This window comes from Pseudopodoces humilis, chromosome 29 (assembly GCF_049639895.1).
Source record: "Pseudopodoces humilis isolate 2021_Gansu_Grassland_sample_001 chromosome 29, ASM4963989v1, whole genome shotgun sequence".
NCBI lineage: Eukaryota > Metazoa > Chordata > Aves > Passeriformes > Paridae > Pseudopodoces > Pseudopodoces humilis.
This window is the reverse complement of record NC_142228.1, coordinates 3,610,162-3,626,784: the sequence shown is the minus strand read 5'-3', so window position 1 is coordinate 3,626,784 and position 16,623 is coordinate 3,610,162. Positions and strand designations below refer to the sequence as shown.

Below are 16,623 nucleotides of genomic sequence, written 5' to 3'. Positions count from 1 at the left end.
GTTTTTTTGCATCCAAGCCTGGGCCTCTAAGTCCTCTTTTGTTCTCAAGTAAATGTTCCAGTCCACTCGTGGAAAATTGGTGGAGGAAGCAAAGAATGGGATTCTCTGCAGTGGATTTTTATTCCTGCCCTTTTCCTTGGAGGGGACAAAGTTACCCCTGACTATTCAGCAGCTAAAGGCCATGAGGGAGACATCAGGCAATAGCTGTGAAGGAAAACAAGAATTCGTGTATCCAGTCCACAGTTTTATCTCTTCTTCTCCTCCACTCCCTTACCTAGTCTAGGGTCCATGGCTCCCACAAGAGCACAAGCAGATCTGATGCACTCCCTCAGTACAAGCAGGCAAAGCTTTCCAGACATGTAGAGCTGAGGTAATTCACAAGTTAGAATTGGTGCAAGTCATATACTAAGGATACAATCTGGTAAATTACTTTTGTTGAGTTTCTGCAAATGACTTATAACTTCAGTATTAAATCACAGCATTTCTCCCATGTATGGATGGATATAACCTGTCCATCAATGTCTACCTGACTGAAGTACTGAATTATATCTTGAATTATGGTCAAATTATGGGAAATATTAGTTAAAGTGTTGGTTTTTTGTCTGTTTTGTCTAGAGGCTGTTACTGCTTGAAAATTTAAAAATAGTGAGTGAGAGGAAAACTATCTCTTCTCCTCATCATCTCAGACCCCTTGTCTCATTTTTCTTCCTCCAATCCTCCATCACTTCTGCCTCTTCCTTCTGATCTGTCTCAGCCTAGTCTTTCACAGAATAAAAAGTATTGCAGAAGCTCTTTCTCTCTCTGAAGTAAACATTTTCTTACCCTTCAACCCAAACAGACAGTACCTTTGATAGTTGATTCAGGGGCACAAAAGTCTCTCATCCCACTCATTCTTAGGGTGTCCCAGTCTCTCCTCTAGCTGGCATGTGTTGTGCAGCATGCCCTGACTATCCACTCCTCCTGCATCTTTGCAGTGCCAGGGCTTGCTTTTTTTCTCTCCCTAAACCTTGGAGACTTCCAAAAGGACAAGAAACGAGGAGCAGGATTAAACATTGCACAGGTCCCTCCAGGTGTCCTGGAGCCAGCACAGAAGGACCAGGGACTACAGGCTGTTCCCTGGAGACTCTGGGCAACATGATATTAGGTATGGAAGATCTGATTCTCTCTGGGGTTCCCTATGGGAGGTAAATGGCATTATTTTGCTGTGGGACACCTGCTGAGCTGAGGTCTCAAACCTCTTGCCCAAACATCCCCCACCCTTGCTGTTCCCATAAATATGGCTGTAGCACAGAACACGAAACAAAAAGGTGCTGTGGCAGTGTTGATGGCAGGGCTGCCGCAACTACCCTGAAGAAGCCGTCCAAAAGGACCGCTCAGGAGCACTGGCACATCCTCTGCCCGGTGAGTGGTCTCTGCTCAGCGGCAGTCAGCAGGCGACGCAGGAAGAGAGACTCAAGCTCTGTATGGCATAAAAGCAGTAGCCTTTATTAAAGCAGGTCCCTCAGTGAAAGGAGCCAGTGACAGCAACTCCTGGAACTGGGGAAAAAAACCTGGGTATTTATAAGTAAGGAGAGGGGAGGGGGAAACTTGGATACATGTATCAGGGTGGATTGATAGGGAGGGAAACCAATGGGGTGCAACATATTAACATAACTTAACTCAAGAACCCCTGGGAGTGACACTTTTCTCTCTCTGAGAGCAAAGTGCCTCACCTAGGGAGAATCCCTCCAAGGGAGGGCAGGGATCTCTGAATTGGCCGGTTCCCTGGCCTCCACAATAAGGGAGCCTTTTCTGCTGCTGCTTTGTATCGCCTTGTTTAGCATCTCAGAGCTTTTCCCTGCAGAATCACATTTTTCTTCCAAGCACCTTTGTCAGATCACTGTCACCCAGCAATGACAACTCAGACGAGAGGAGAGAGCACCTTCCATTTACCTTGTTCCTACCAGACCAATAACTTTTATGCCTTGCTCTGGTACCAGCTGCGGAAAGGCCAAGCCCCACAGCTGCTCTCCTATCAAGCAGGCTCTGGCCCCAAGCACAGTGGCCGGATCACCACGCACCTCAACACCACGGGGAAATACAGTGTCCTGAAGGTGGAGGAAGTGCAGCTCTCTGACACTGCCTTGTACCTCTGTGCTGTGACAGACACCCCGGTGCAGGGAGCGTCCCCGGCTGTGCAACAACCCAGGGGAGGGACGGAGGGATGGAGGGGAGGTGTCTGTGCAGGGCTGATCTTGGGGAAAGGTGAGCTCTTCTCTTGGAGGACAATTTCCTTGGTGCACCCAGAGACCTTCAGGCCTTTATGTCAACGGCTTGAGAAGAAAGAAGGGGTGGTGAAAAAAACCCTGCTTTGGAACAGGTTTCCCTGTGCATCCCAGGGCAGGAAAGTATTTGTCATGTGCTGTGCAGGAAACACTTGTCCATTCTCCTCTCGGTGTGCTCTGCACAGCACCAAGGGCTGGCAGGAACCAATCAGAGACTCACCCGAGCCTCGTAGTCAGATCCTGTGAAAAGGGTCTGGGGGTTTTCTGTTTGTTTTCTATTTTAATAAAAGGTCTTCATTTAGTTCCCTGAAGCTTTTCTCAAAACCCTATCACTCATTGCAGCTGTTGGCCAGTGGGGTGGGGCTGCAAGGCTGGCACTGCTGTACACAGGACATGTCTTGGGGCACAAGGAGCACTTGGAAGGAGGAAAAAAAATACCAGGATAAATGAGAAGCACCACATCAGGAGTGAGCCAAGTAACATGCAGGGCCAGGAGGTGGAGGCTCTGCAGAGATGTATGAGGGCTCCTTGGCCTTATCCTGCCAGGCTTCAAAAGAGCTACCAGCTCCTATGCAGCTGCCCAGAGTTATTTTCTGTCAGACTCATCTTGAATGCAAAATATTGCATTTGAAATGCAAGACATACCATTTAATGTGATGGGCTGTGGCTTGGCTTCCTGAATGGCTGTGTTTTTATGTCCTGTTTTATTTTTATTTCAGGCACATTTCTCCAATGAACACTTTTTTGGGTTTTTTTGTTTGGTGTTTTTTTGGGGTTTTTTTGCTTGTCAAGATGAGAGGTTCAAGCAATTCTGGATCAAAACACATCAGCTTGGCCGAGTGTAGTTAAAGCAAATTATGTCAGTCTGGATCACTGCTGTGGGGATCTTTGGTGGCCCTGTTGGGAAGGAATGACTCAGCTCCTGAATTTTGTGCTGTCCTGCCTAACAATGAACCCAGTCAAATTCTGCTCCTCCTTCTCTTTTAGAGAGAAGGAGCCCATGTCTGGGGCCTTGTTCCTCTCCTGAAGGCTCCATCATCTCCACATGTCCACAGCAGAGGCCATTGTTCATTCTTTCACAGAATCGTGGAATATGCTGAGTTGGAAGGGACCCAAAAGATCATCAAGTCCAACCCATAGCGTTGCACAGGACACTGCCAAGAGTCAGCCTATGTGCCTGAAAATGTTGTTTAAATTTTTGTTGAACTCTGTCAGGCTTGATGCTGTGCCCACTGCCCTGGGGAACCTAGTCCAGTACCCGACCACCCTCTGGACAAAGAATGTTTTTCTGATATCCATCCAAAACTTCTTCTGACATAACTTCAGACTATTCTTTTTAGTCCTGTCACCACAGAGCAGAGATCAGTGCCTTCCCCTCCTCTTCCCCTCCCAAGGAACTTGTAGACTGAAATGAGGTATGACCTCAATCACTTCCTTCCCATGCTGAACAGACCAAGTGACCTCACATGCTCCTCATGAAGCTTTCCCTCAAGGCCCTTCCCAATCCTTATGGCCTCCTTTGGACCGCTCCAGTAGCTTAATGTCTCCTTCTAAATTGTGTTGCCCACAACTGAACTTAGGGTGAGTCCACTCCAGTGCTGAGCAGAGTGGGACAATCCCCTCCCTTTCTCAGCTGGCAATGCTGGACCTGATGCCCCCCAGGACACTGTTGGCCCTCCTGGCTGCCAGGGCACTGCTGGCTCATATCCAACTTGCCATCAAGCAGGAGCCCCAGGTCCCTTTCCATGATACTGCTTTCCAGCCTCTTGGTCCCCAAGTACCTCCAGGGTTGCCCCATTCCAGATGGAGAATCCAGCACTTGTCCTTGTGGAACATATGGTTGGTGATTGCCCAGCCCTCTGATTTGTTCAAGTCTCTCTGCAGGGTGTCCCTACTTTTGAGGGAGTTGACAGCTCCTCCTTGTTTTGTATCATACATGAACTTGCTTAGTTTCCCTTCCAGTCCTGCATTCCTGTCATTTATGTAGATGATGAAGAGCACTGGGCCAAAGATGAAGAACTACAGAGCCCCAACAGTGACAGGTCACCAGTGTGATGTCACCCCAGTCACCATCATGCTTTGTGCCTGACCCATGAGCCAGTTGCTCACCCATCACATGAGGTGTTTATCCACCTGTGGGCCAGACATTTTGTCCAGAAGGCTCCTGGCAGAGAATCAAAACAGTATCCACAGTATCAAAAGCTTCACTACAGTCCAAAAAGATTATATCAACTGCCTTCCCTTGATTAAGCAGGTGAGTTACCTTGTCATAAAAGGAAATCAGATCTGACAAGCAGGACTTCCCTCTCATGAAGCTGTGCTGGCTGTGACTTTGCATGTTCTTGTCTCATGTGCACTTGTGTGCAGCTGGGACTGTGTGAATATACATAGGTGTAAAAATTTGTGCATGATTCCTTTCTGACATGCTTAAGTGTGTGTATGTCCATCCCTCCTCATGAGAGATTACTCTACTTATGGCATTAACATGCTCCACTGCTCTGCCAATAATCTCCATAGAGCACCCAGAGTGTAAATGAACTTCTGTGTAGCTGAGCAATAACAGAACAAACCTGGCAAAGTATTATCTTCACCACAGCCACCGAAATGCAATCTTCTCTACCTTCAATCCTGCTTTTCCTACTGCTTCAAAGCTCACACTCTGCTGATGCTGATTCCTGGACCAAATTACAATGATTTCATACCAGTTTTGATCCTTAGTTTAATTCACTGTAAACAATATTAGGAATGTCTAAACATGGCTTGCAGTCCTCATTCGCTGCTTCTCCAGGTCAGGACACATCTCTCCCAAGATCTAGGGATTTCAAAAGGATGAGGCTTACTTTATGGACAGCAGAAAGGCTAACAAGTCCTGCCAGCTTCGTCCAGGCTATGCTCAAGTGAGTTTCCTTGCACTGCAGTGTCAGTGCTGTCTGGTGTGAGCCACATCTCTGCCTCCTGTTCAAGCCAATGCCAAATGTGCCAGTGCAGTCCATCAGCCTGGTGCTGTGTCAGGCAGAGGCTGAGACCTCAGGTTCAACATGTTCTGATCTAAAGGACCATGGATTTGGGAAAAGAAAGTGGTCAATGGGTATTCATCCTCACTTTTTTTGAGTCATGAAGGGGAGAGGAAGATGGAGTAGGAACCATGGTCAAATGCAAAGGTTGTTCACTGCATTCCAACTCCCATTATTCTGCAGAGGAAATTGTGTCCAGGACCCTCTCACCAACGACCCCACTGGAGGTCTGACCATACTAACAGGAACACCCTCAGGAAGTCATGGGGCTACTATTGCTTCAAGGTCTCCCAACTTTCTGGGCATTTGTGGGCAAAGACACATCAACATGAGGCTTGATGGTGTCTGGAAGAAGAGCAGCCAGAGGATATCTTCCTGAGCTCCAAGAGATTGTACCCTTAATAGTTTCCCCTCCATGATGCCCCAAAATTCCATTCCTCTGTGAATGGAGAAGGGTCTCCTTATGCCCTCACTGACTTCCATGACTAACCAACACCTTTCTGCTTTGGCATTCAGAAGAGCAATCAGAGGAAGAACCACAGAGACACAGAACTGAATGCAGCAGAACTTTAATGAAATGAAAGAAGGAAACAAAGCCACTGAAAGCAGAGGCCAGCAGCACAGGCAGCGCCAAGGGCAGCGGAGAGTCTGCAGTCCTTGGCCCTGGAATAGTTCCTGCATAATATCAGTCTACCTGTCCCACAAAGGGGAGAAACCAAATGGTCCCTACCAAGCTGGCCTTTGGGGAACATTGCAGCACATAGGAACCAATGCAAACAATGAAAAGGGAGAGAAAGGCAAGTTCGGTCAGCTATCCTGCAAACAGCACCCAAAACCTAGATCCTCTGCCCAACGCTATGTTCTGAGTTCCTCAAGATGTCTTGTTGGGGCTTTCCCAGCATCTTTAGCAGGGACGACATCTGTTGCCACCGTAGCGCCTGGTGATGGAGGAGATGTCAAAGCCCCCAGAGTTGATGGGCACTCCGTCAGAGCTGAGGATGTTGCCAACAGCAGCCGAGGTAGACGATCCCACCACGGTGTTCTGTGGGAAGGAGCTGAGGATGGGGCCAGGCAGGGTCACCACCACAGCAGGAGGCTCAATCACAACGGTGGAGCTCTGGCACTGCCTGACACAGCACTCATTGCAGCTGCTGCCCAGCGGGGTGGGACCACAGGGCTGGCATGGACGGCACTGGGTGTTGCAGGACATGTCTTGAGGCCACAGGTACACCTGGCAGAGAGAGCAGAGAGAAAACAGAGCACAAGTCTGGGTGGGTTATCCCATCACAAAAGAGCCAAGACCATCGTGAGTGGGAAGCTGGAGACTGGGCCAGGAGCCCTGCAAAGAGCAGCCTGACTCAGGAAGTTCTCTCCCAGCTCATAAACCAAAAGGCACCACTGTCACCAGCCTCTCTATGCCAGCCTCCTCCCCGCTTTCCTCTCTCATGACCAAATGCTCCAATCCCCAAACATGAGAAAGCCAATTTGAGATGTCCACCACGTGGAGATCTCACTTTGGAAGAGAAAGAGAAAGGGCTTCAGACTCACCTGGTTCCCAAGCTGAAGGAAGCAAGAGAAGTGGATGAGGGAGCAGAGACTTGGGCTGCCTTTTATACCTGCCCTTCACTGCCACAGGACCAGGGGCAGTCTTTGCAGAGGTAACAATTTCCCAGCAAGCTCATCTTGAATGCAAACCAGCACACCTAATGATATGGGCTGTGCTTTCATTTCCTGCACTGCTGCCTTTTCATTTCCAGGTTTGTTCCATGCTCGTTCCCCAATGAAGGCTTCTTCTGATCCTTGGGATTAAAGGCCCCAGGATTTCTAAGGCAGGAATGCAGCAGTGCAGGCAGAAGACTCAGTTTATGTACTGCATGGGCCCAGACCAGGCAAGTGATGCTATCCTGATCACTCTTCTGGGACTGTTTGAAGTGTTGTTTTCAGGAAGAAGCTGCAACACTCATAGAATCATGGAATCATATAATCATAGAATGGCTTGGTCTGGATTGAACTCCTTCATAAAAAAAGCAGTGACACTCACTAGATAAAGTTGTTCCAAGCCCCAACCAGGCTGGCCTTGAACTCTCTCAGCTTCTCTTCATAGGAGAGTTGCTTCAGCCCCCTGAGCATCTTTGTGGCCTCCTTCAGATCTGCTCTAACAGGTCCATATCTTTCTTGTGCTGAAGACTCCATGTCTGAACCCAGGTGGGGTGTCACAAGATCAGAGCAGATGAGGAGAATCACTGCCCTCAACCTGCCAGTCATGCCTTCTGTAATGCAGCCCAGGATGCAGCTGGCTTTCTGGGCTGCAAATGCAAACTGTTGGCTCATGTCCAGATTTTCATCCACCAGAACTCCCAAGTTCTTCTTCCCAGGTCTGCTCTCAATGAGTTCATCTCCCAGTCTGAACTCATGTCTGGGATTTCCTGATGCAGGTGCTGCACCACACACTTGAACTTCGTAAACTTCATCAGGTTCTTATGGGCCCACTTCTCAAGTTTCTCCAGGTCTCCCTGGATGGAAATCTCCTGTAGTGTCAGCTGTACTGCTCAGCTTTGTGTCATCTGCAAACATGCCAAGGGGGCACTTGATCTAATATCCCTGTGATTGAAAAAGATACAAAAAAGTCTCAAGACAGAGCCTTGAGACATGCCCCTCTTTGCCCTGACTCCATGTGGTCATAGAGCCACAGACCAAAGCTGTGTCCATCCAGCCATTTTCATATTCACAACAGTGAATACAGTACACCCTTCAAATCCATGTGTATTGAGTTCGTATGGCCTGGTTTTGGTAGCAGAAGGGCTATAGGGCTTCTGTGAGAAGTTGCTGGAAGCTTCCTTGCTGTCCAGCAGAGCCAAAGCCAGCTGGCTCCAGGACAGACCCATAGCTGGCCAAGGCTGAGCCCATCAGAGGTGGAAGTGACACCTCAGGAATAACACGTTAAAGAAGGAAAAAATTTATTGCACAGGTGTAGTTATGGCCAGGGAAGAGCAGAGTAAGAATATGTGAGAGAAAACAGCTCTGCAAACACCAAAGCCAGTGGAGGAGGAGCAGGAGCTGCTCCAGGCTCCAGAGCTGAGATTCCACTGCAGCCCATGGTGATGCCCATGGTGAGGCAGCTGTGCCCCTGCAGCCCAAAGAGGGCATGGGGGTGCAGAGATGCACCTGCAGCCCTTGGAGGAGCTGACACCAGAGCAGGAGGATGTCTGAGAGAAGGCAATGACCCTGGAGGAAGCCTGTGCTGGAGTAGAGTCCTGGGAGGGACCTGTGGAGAGATGAGCTCATGTGGAGGTTTGCTGGAATGATTGTGACCCTGTAAGGGTTTCTGAAAGACTGACTCTGTGGAAGAGTGACCCACATTGTAGCAGTTTGTGGGGAACCATAGACTGTGGGAAGGACTCATTTTGGAGAAGTTAATGGACAACTTCTCCCAGTGGGAGTGACCCCACCCTGGAGCAGAGGAAGGATTCCCACTCCCCTCCCTGAGCAGCAGCAGGAACAACCTGTGATGAATTGACCATAAGCCCCATTCCTGTCTCCCTGCTCTGCTGGGGGGAAGGAGGAGGTAAAGCTGGGAAGGAAGGGGAGGTAGGGGGAAGATGTTTGGTCTTTTGGGGCTTTTTTACAAGACTTATTTTACTTCTCATTATCCTCCTCTGATTTTGTTGGTAATAAATTCAATATGCCTTAGTTGAGTCTGTTTTTGCCTGATATTTGCTAAGAGATGTCTTCCTGTCCTTATCTCAACTCATGAACCATTGTTATATTTTTCTCTCCCTTGTCCTCTTGTAGAGGAGAGTGATAGAGTGGCTTTGGTGGGTGCCTGGCATCCAGCCAGGGTCAACCCACTACACCATCTCTCCAATCTGGAGATAAGGATGTTGTGTGGACTATGTGGAAGGCCTGACACAAGTTTAGGTAGATGACACTGGCCAGTCTTTCCTTGCTGACTGTTTCAGTCACTCCATCATTAAAGGCTACCAGATTGCTCAGACTTGCCCTAGGAGAAGCCTTGCTGGCTGTTTTGGATCACTTCCTTGTCCCAAATATGACTTAGAGTTGCTTTCATGAGGATCTGCCCCATGATCTCCCCAGGCACAGAGATGAGGTTTACCAGCCTGTGATTCCCTGGGCCTTTTGTATTGCCTCCTCAAAAATCCAGTCTGCTGCTGGATGCCCAAGGACTCCCATGCATGAGGATAGGCCATGTCCTTCCCTATCCCTCCCTCCTCAGCTCACCCTGATGGTGATTTGTTGTTGTCTCCCCATATGTGTGCAGGGTCTGACCCCATCCTACCTAACTGCCCTCAGGAAAAACTTCTGGCTTGTTTTGACTTGTCCACTCTCTGAGCAGTCTGTGAGTACACAAACAATGCCATGAGCTTGCCTGGGGCCTTGCCCTTCCCCACAAGACTCCAGCCCTGCTGTGGCTGTCTCCTGGTGTCCTCAGAAGAGTTCACAGTAGGGTGTGTTCCTACATGTGCTCATGTCTGGTGCTCTTCTCGTGTGCAACCAGACTTGTGTGAATGTATCACAGGTGCATGTTTGACATGTTTGTTTTATATGAACACGTGTCCTTTTGTGTCTCTCCTCACAAATAGATCGTGCTGCTTGTGGCAGAGACACTCTCCATGGCTCTGTTCATGAGCCCTGCAAAGCAGCAGGAGCTCAAGTGCAGCTGAAAGGTAATGGCATCAGCCTCCTAGAAATCTCTCCAAAGAGAAGCACTGTAATTAACCCATTTCCTGAACCCTCCTGCTCCTGATACTCCAAAGATCATACTCCACTGATTATGATGCCAGGCCCCAAAAAGGATGACCAATTTAGATTTTTAATTTGGTTCAGTGTAACAGGATTGGGGATGCCTCAGCATGATGGGCAGTCCCCCTCTGCCTGCCTCACCAGGTCAGGACACAGCTGCTAGAGAGTTCAAAAGGATGGGGTTTGCTTTGTCCTGGAGAAAGAAAAAGGAATCCTACTTTCCTTGTTCAGGCTCTGTCCAAATGGATCTGCTTCCAGTGAATTGTTGGTGCTTCCATGTGTGGGACACAGCCTTCCTTCATGCCAAAGCCAATGTCAAATGTATTCATCCAGCTCATCAACCTGGTGCTGTGTCAGTCTGATCTCAGCCCAAACAGGTACTGAATTAAAGAATCACAGTACATGTTATTGGTGTGCACTGCACTGGAAGGACAGAGGCACTGTGCTGCACAGGGAAAGCCAATAAACAGGGTTACCGGGCAGATGGGCACCAGCAGGGGATGCCCCAGCAGTCTCTCTGTGGTGCAGGTGTCACAGTGTCCCCAGACAGGAGTGGTGCTTGTGCCCTGGCTCTGTGGAGCAGAGAGAGAGTGGGGGACTCCAAGGGTGCCAGGCAGAGCAAGGAGCTAGATTGCCCCTATATTAGCAATTTACCCAGTGACAACAGTGCAGGTCTTGTGAGTGAAAAGGTGAGGCTGGGCATCACAAAAACATGTCCATTGGTCAAAGAGATGGAGGAGTTCAGAGACTCTTCCCTAAATCTCCAGCAGAAAGTATGTGCAGGGAACTTTCTCTGTTGGCCCCTTCACGTTTCAGCTCCTGTTTTGAGCTTAGCTTTGCCTTCATCAGCTCCTTCCCTACATTCAGGGAACTGTAGACATCTGAGATGTCCCAACCTTTTAATCACTTAAGTTGAGGGTGGAAGTCGAAAAATAAATTTTGGAGTATCCCTGAAAAAAACCCAACATTTAAATATCTGCATTAATAGTGAAGCCAGATGTTCTTCACAGAAACTTAGGCATTAATGCCATGACCGTGTCAGAGAAATGAAGAAGAATGTTTTACACTAGTCGGCCCAGTTTTCTCTAGGGACACTCTGTGCCATGCTGTCATCAGCCCTGTTACCCACCACCTATAAATGTGAAGGGATGGCTAAAAAGCAGGGCTTTCCAACAGGTATGCACAGGGTACAGACATTCTGCAGCCTGCAGAACTTGGCTTACACAGCTCCCATGAACCTGATTGCCAAGAGAGATGTGTTCAATGCCCCGTTTCCTCTGTCACCCTGACCGGCCATTGGTCAAACAGGCAAGAGGAGGCAACATCATCTAAGGATTTCATAACCTCACTTTCTGGAAGAAAAGGACATCTGTCTGCACTCCAGACTCCAAGATGGGGAAAGGGCAATTTACACAGTCTCCATTGTGGATGGATGGATGGGTGGATGGATGGATGGATGGATGGATGGATGGATGGATGGATGGATGGATTCTGTTTATCCAGCCCTGCCTGACTGAGGCCTCTGATGTGGTTTTGATCAAAACAGTGCTCAAGAGCATCAGACTGAGCAAGAGGGATGTTTGTGAACAAAACTTCTCTGCACAGACAGCTCACAAATACTGCTGAGTGTACCCAGAATGACTTTACACAGAGTTTTTCTGAAGCAGTGCTGGTCCTTACACAGTAGAGCATTTGAGGCCCTGAGCCTGAGCAGAGCTGCTCCACTTGTGGTTGGGAGTGACAAGGTATCACTGAGAAGTGAAGGGTCTGTGGGCATTCATTACTGTCCTTGGGTTGCCCTGGCCCATGAGGGTTCACAGGGACTGCAGTGTGTGACCCAGTGTGGTTAATCCCAGCACTGACTTGGGAATGATGCCAGGCCTACGTGCCTGCCAAAACCTGGGCCCTGCCACGGGCCTTATGTGTGGTGGTAAGCCAGCAATGAGGAACTGATCCCAGCCGCCCATGTTCCTTCGTGCTGGCCATGGTCTGAGACTGGGCAGTGCACTGAAGATGGAGATGAGGCCATGGGCCAGTTCTGAGGCTATTCCACACAACCACACTTCTTTGGGAACATCCTTTGGGAACATTTTCTGTCTGCCCTAGTGTTGGAAACCGAAAAATAGAAAATTCTACAGATGCTGAAGGGTTCAATCTGCAGTCTTGGGAAGAGCTTGGATTAATGTAATGATGAAAGTACACAGACATTAGGTAGAGAAATTATAAACTCCTATAATTCCTATAATTATAAGTAAGAATATGCCTAAAGTAAGAAATTATATTAGGTAAAATAGTTTGTGGTTTAAGTTGTAATAGTGTGACTTACAGAGTAGGTTAGAGATCTAGAAACTGTAGTAGAGGTGTGCATGAGTACGTGACCTGTCAGCTTAGTGGCTAAGAGAGAGACACAGTGCAGCAAAATTAAGCAAAGGTGATGGGTTAATAAGTGAAAACAAGCTTTGTGTCAACTGCCTATTGGACCAAAATGTTATATATATTGCTGTGCAAAGAAGAAACTCGTGATTTCCTCGAGCTATGGCTGATTTGTTGTTCCTCTAAATCTCACGCCTTGAGACTGATATCATATCTGGCTGCTTGAGCAATAAATCGTCTCAAAGCAAGGTGGTCGCATCCCTCATTCTTCATCTCACACCCTAGCACAACACTGACCAGAGCAAGAGGTGCCACATTCCCATGATGCTGCAGGTTGGTTTGTCTCCAGGACCTCCCATGGAATTCTAGCTGTTACATGAGGACAGCAGAGGTTTTTGCAGGAGGTGTTGAGGGTATATCTGGGCAGAGACACTGAAGGGAAAGGGTTGATCATCTTGGCATAACTGGGGATGTTTTGCATCCTGCCCCAGGATTGTTCCCGACATAGGATCCTCTGCAGTGTATCCCAACCTCACATTTTTCTGGATGAAGGATCTCACTACATTGTCACCTTATCCCCTGCCAGGAACAGCACCATTCTACCCCAGCAGTTTGCAAAGACATATGTGAAGGGAAGGACCACCTGGAGACCCAGCCTGAGATGCAAAAATCTTTATTGAGTTTAAAGAGGGAATCAAGGTTGTTACAAGCACAGGCCCTCAGTGCAGGCATCTGGAGGGACAAGCAAGACACTTCACCTCTTGGCCATGGTGAAGTCCATGCAGGGCATCCATTTGCCTTGCCTGTAGAACGCAGGCTGGCTTGGAGGAGCCTTGCAGTCCAGGGAAGCAGAAGGACACAATGAAAATAGAGACAAGGAGAAATGTAGGAAAGACATAGGGCATGCTTTCAGAGTGCCTGAGCTGGGCCCTTCCTTCCAGCATTGTCAGGAGGAACTAAAGATGGACAGTTCCTCTGAAAAAAATGACCTGAAGATTCTTCCTTTGTCTAGCACCATGCCTGGAGATCCTGGGGACACTTCCCAAGACCTATATATGCCCAGAACCATTAGCAGGGGAGACCCCTCCTTCCACCGTAGCGCCTGGTGATGGAGGAGATGTCAAAGCCCCCAGAGTTGATGGGCACTCCGTCAGAGCTGAGGATGTTGCCAACAGCAGCCGAGGTAGACGATCCCACCACGGTGTTCTGTGGGAAGGAGCTGAGGATGGGGCCAGGCAGGGTCACCACCACAGCAGGAGGCTCAATCACAACGGTGGAGCTCTGGCACTGCCTGACACAGCACTCATTGCAGCTGCTGCCCAGCGGGGTGGGACCACAGGGCTGGCATGGACGGCACTGGGTGTTGCAGGACATGTCTTGAGGCCACAGGTACACCTGGCAGAGAGAGCAGAGAGAAAACAGAGCACAAGTCTGGGTGGGTTATCCCATCACAAAAGAGCCAAGACCATCGTGAGTGGGAAGCTGGAGACTGGGCCAGGAGCCCTGCAAAGAGCAGCCTGACTCAGGAAGTTCTCTCCCAGCTCATAAACCAAAAGGCACCACTGTCACCAGCCTCTCTATGCCAGCCTCCTCCCCGCTTTCCTCTCTCATGACCAAATGCTCCAATCCCCAAACATGAGAAAGCCAATTTGAGATGTCCACCACGTGGAGATCTCACTTTGGAAGAGAAAGAGAAAGGGCTTCAGACTCACCTGGTTCCCAAGCTGAAGGAAGCAAGAGAAGTGGATGAGGGAGCAGAGACTTGGGCTGCCTTTTATACCTGCCCTTCACTGCCACAGGACCAGGGGCAGTCTTTGCAGAGGTAACAATTTCCCAGCAAGCTCATCTTGAATGCAAACCAGCACACCTAATGATATGGGCTGTGCTTTCATTTCCTGCACTGCTGCCTTTTCATTTCCAGGTTTGTTCCATGCTCGTTCCCCAATGAAGGCTTCTTCTGATCCTTGGGATTAAAGGCCCCAGGATTTCTAAGGCAGGAATGCAGCAGTGCAGGCAGAAGGCTCAGTTTATGTACTGCATGGGCCCAGACCAGGCAAGTGATATTACAGTCTGTATAACTCTGGTGGGGCTGTTTGATTTCCAGCAATTCTCAGCTGGCTGCCCAAGGACTCCTGTGCATGAAGATATGTCCTATCCTTCTCTTTCCCTCCCTATGGTCAATTCTTCCCTCCCCATGTCCATGGATTCTGCAACTGGTTTTGGCCCCAACTTGCCTAACTGTGCTATGAGGAGAAAATTCTAGCTTGTTTTAACTCATCCCCTCTTTGTGCAGCACAGGAAATATCATGGGCTTGTCTGGCTCCTTGTCCTTCCTCACAATGCTCCAACCCTGCTGCAGTTGTCCCTAGGTGTCCTCAGCAGAGTTCACAGTGTACTGTGGTCCTACAACCTTGACTATCTACAGGATAGAGAGGTGGGCCCATATAATCCTCATGAAGCGTAAGAAGGCCAGGTGTAAGGTCCTGAATTTGGGTTGGGTCATTCCCAAGGATGGACACACACTGGGTAATAACAAACTGAGAGCAGCCCAGCCAAGAAGGACTTGGGTGTACTGGTGAATGAGAGGCTGGACATGACCTGCAATGTTCACATGCAGCCCTGGAATTTTATCCCAGGATTGTATTGCATCAAAAGGAGAGTGACCACCAGGTAGAGAGAAGTTGTTCTCCCCCAATACTCTGCTCTTGTGAGATCCCAGCTGGGGTGCTGTGTCCAGTTCTGGGGCCCCCAATGTGAAGGTGCTGAAGCAGGTCCAGAAGAGGCCATGAAGATGCTCAGAGGGCTGCAGCCCTTCTGCTATGGAGACAGGGCTGGGAGAGATGAATGTGTTTAGCCTGAAGGTGGTTCTGGGGATACCTTTAATCACATTCCTGTGCCCAAAGAGGATCCAAGAGAGATGAAGAGGGACTTTTTTACAAGGGCATGGAGTGGCAGGACAAGGGGGAATGGCTTCCCACTAAAACAGGATAGATTCATACTAGTTACTGAGAAAAAATTCTTCCCTCTGAGGGTGGTGAGGCCCTGGCACAGATTGTCCAGAGAAGCTATGACTGCTGTATTCCTGGAAGGGGATGCTGTGCTGCTGTGAAGCACATACTCGTGTGACTTTCACAGTTGCTTCTAGATCCAGAGATTTTGATGATGAAAACAGTCCAAGAAACCTGACTTGGGGCAAATCTATTGGAAGCTACACCATTAAAAATTGAAACCACCCTTGTCAATGTTCTCTGCTTAAAATAGCATTGGAATTCTCAGAACAAGTAGCCTACTGGCTCTTCTTCCTGTTTCATCTCCATGGGCCTCCACTGATGACCACAGCTGGAGAATTGTGCCTTTGGTTGGAGGCACAATTGCTCTTATGGTTTTGCCACTGTGATCACAGAAGCCCAAGATGGGAAGGGCTCTTCCTTATCCTGCATCAGCAAGTGGAAAACAGTCATCAGCCAGACTCTGGACAAGATTCTTCCTACACTCATCCACTGCCAGAGAGTGGTCCCACTCTTTTTCATGTCTCTCCTTCTTTTTGGGGAAATCACCAGTGCTGGAGAGAGCTCCCATGCTCTCAAGTCCATGCCAGTTTCTCTGTCCAACAGCTGGTAACATCTCAGTGATCTCCTTTCCTCCCATGAGCTAAAGGAAGGGTTCTGGGGACCTACTTTCAGGCAACCCAACTACAGCAATTATGGAAACTCAGCTCAAGGGTGCTGAGTTTCCAGATGGATCCCACCCTTTGAGTTGGAATATGTTGCTCATGAAGTATCATCCCCTTCACCTTATAAATCTTAGGGTACTCATTTGTTTTTCTGCTGCTATTCCAGGATAGCCTGCCTCTCCCAAGTGACAAGGGCCTGCTCTGACAGCCCTGTGTGAGGCTTTGCATGCCCCTGTTTATCTCAGAGGGGTCTGAGCAGTGTTGATGAGGAATTCACAGCAGGTCTGTGTCCTGCACTCTGCTGTGTCTTGGATTTCTTGGACATTTCTGGTCCTGCTTTTTGTTGCCTTCCAGGATTGTAGAGGGCTTCAGCACTCCAAATATACAATTCTCTCCAAAATGCATCATTTCTAGGCAGAAAAGACAAGCAGTGATGTCTGTCTGAGGATAAATCCAGTCTCAGACTCTGCTGTCCCAGGCATTTTCCCAAATGCCACTGAAAAAGAGCACAGCTGACAAAGGGTGGGAATCAGCCTGT

At 48.8% G+C, this 16,623-nt stretch overlaps 2 pseudogenes across 2 annotated transcripts; both read right to left on the bottom strand.

Annotated features, from left to right (window-relative positions):
- Nucleotides 1-5,831: 5,831 nt before the first annotated feature.
- LOC106628985 (feather keratin Cos1-1/Cos1-3/Cos2-1 pseudogene) lies at nucleotides 5,832-6,868 on the bottom strand (annotated as a pseudogene). The gene is made up of 2 exons (XR_015774663.1): nucleotides 6,827-6,868; nucleotides 5,832-6,509 (listed from the first exon to the last, which is right to left on the bottom strand). The product of XR_015774663.1 is annotated as a feather keratin Cos1-1/Cos1-3/Cos2-1 pseudogene (transcript).
- Nucleotides 6,869-13,113: 6,245 nt separating this feature from the next.
- Nucleotides 13,114-14,167, bottom strand: LOC102112714 (feather keratin Cos1-1/Cos1-3/Cos2-1 pseudogene; annotated as a pseudogene). Its single transcript, XR_015774668.1, has 2 exons — nucleotides 14,125-14,167; nucleotides 13,114-13,807 (listed from the first exon to the last, which is right to left on the bottom strand). The product of XR_015774668.1 is annotated as a feather keratin Cos1-1/Cos1-3/Cos2-1 pseudogene (transcript).
- Between the last annotated feature and the right edge of the window lie 2,456 nt (nucleotides 14,168-16,623).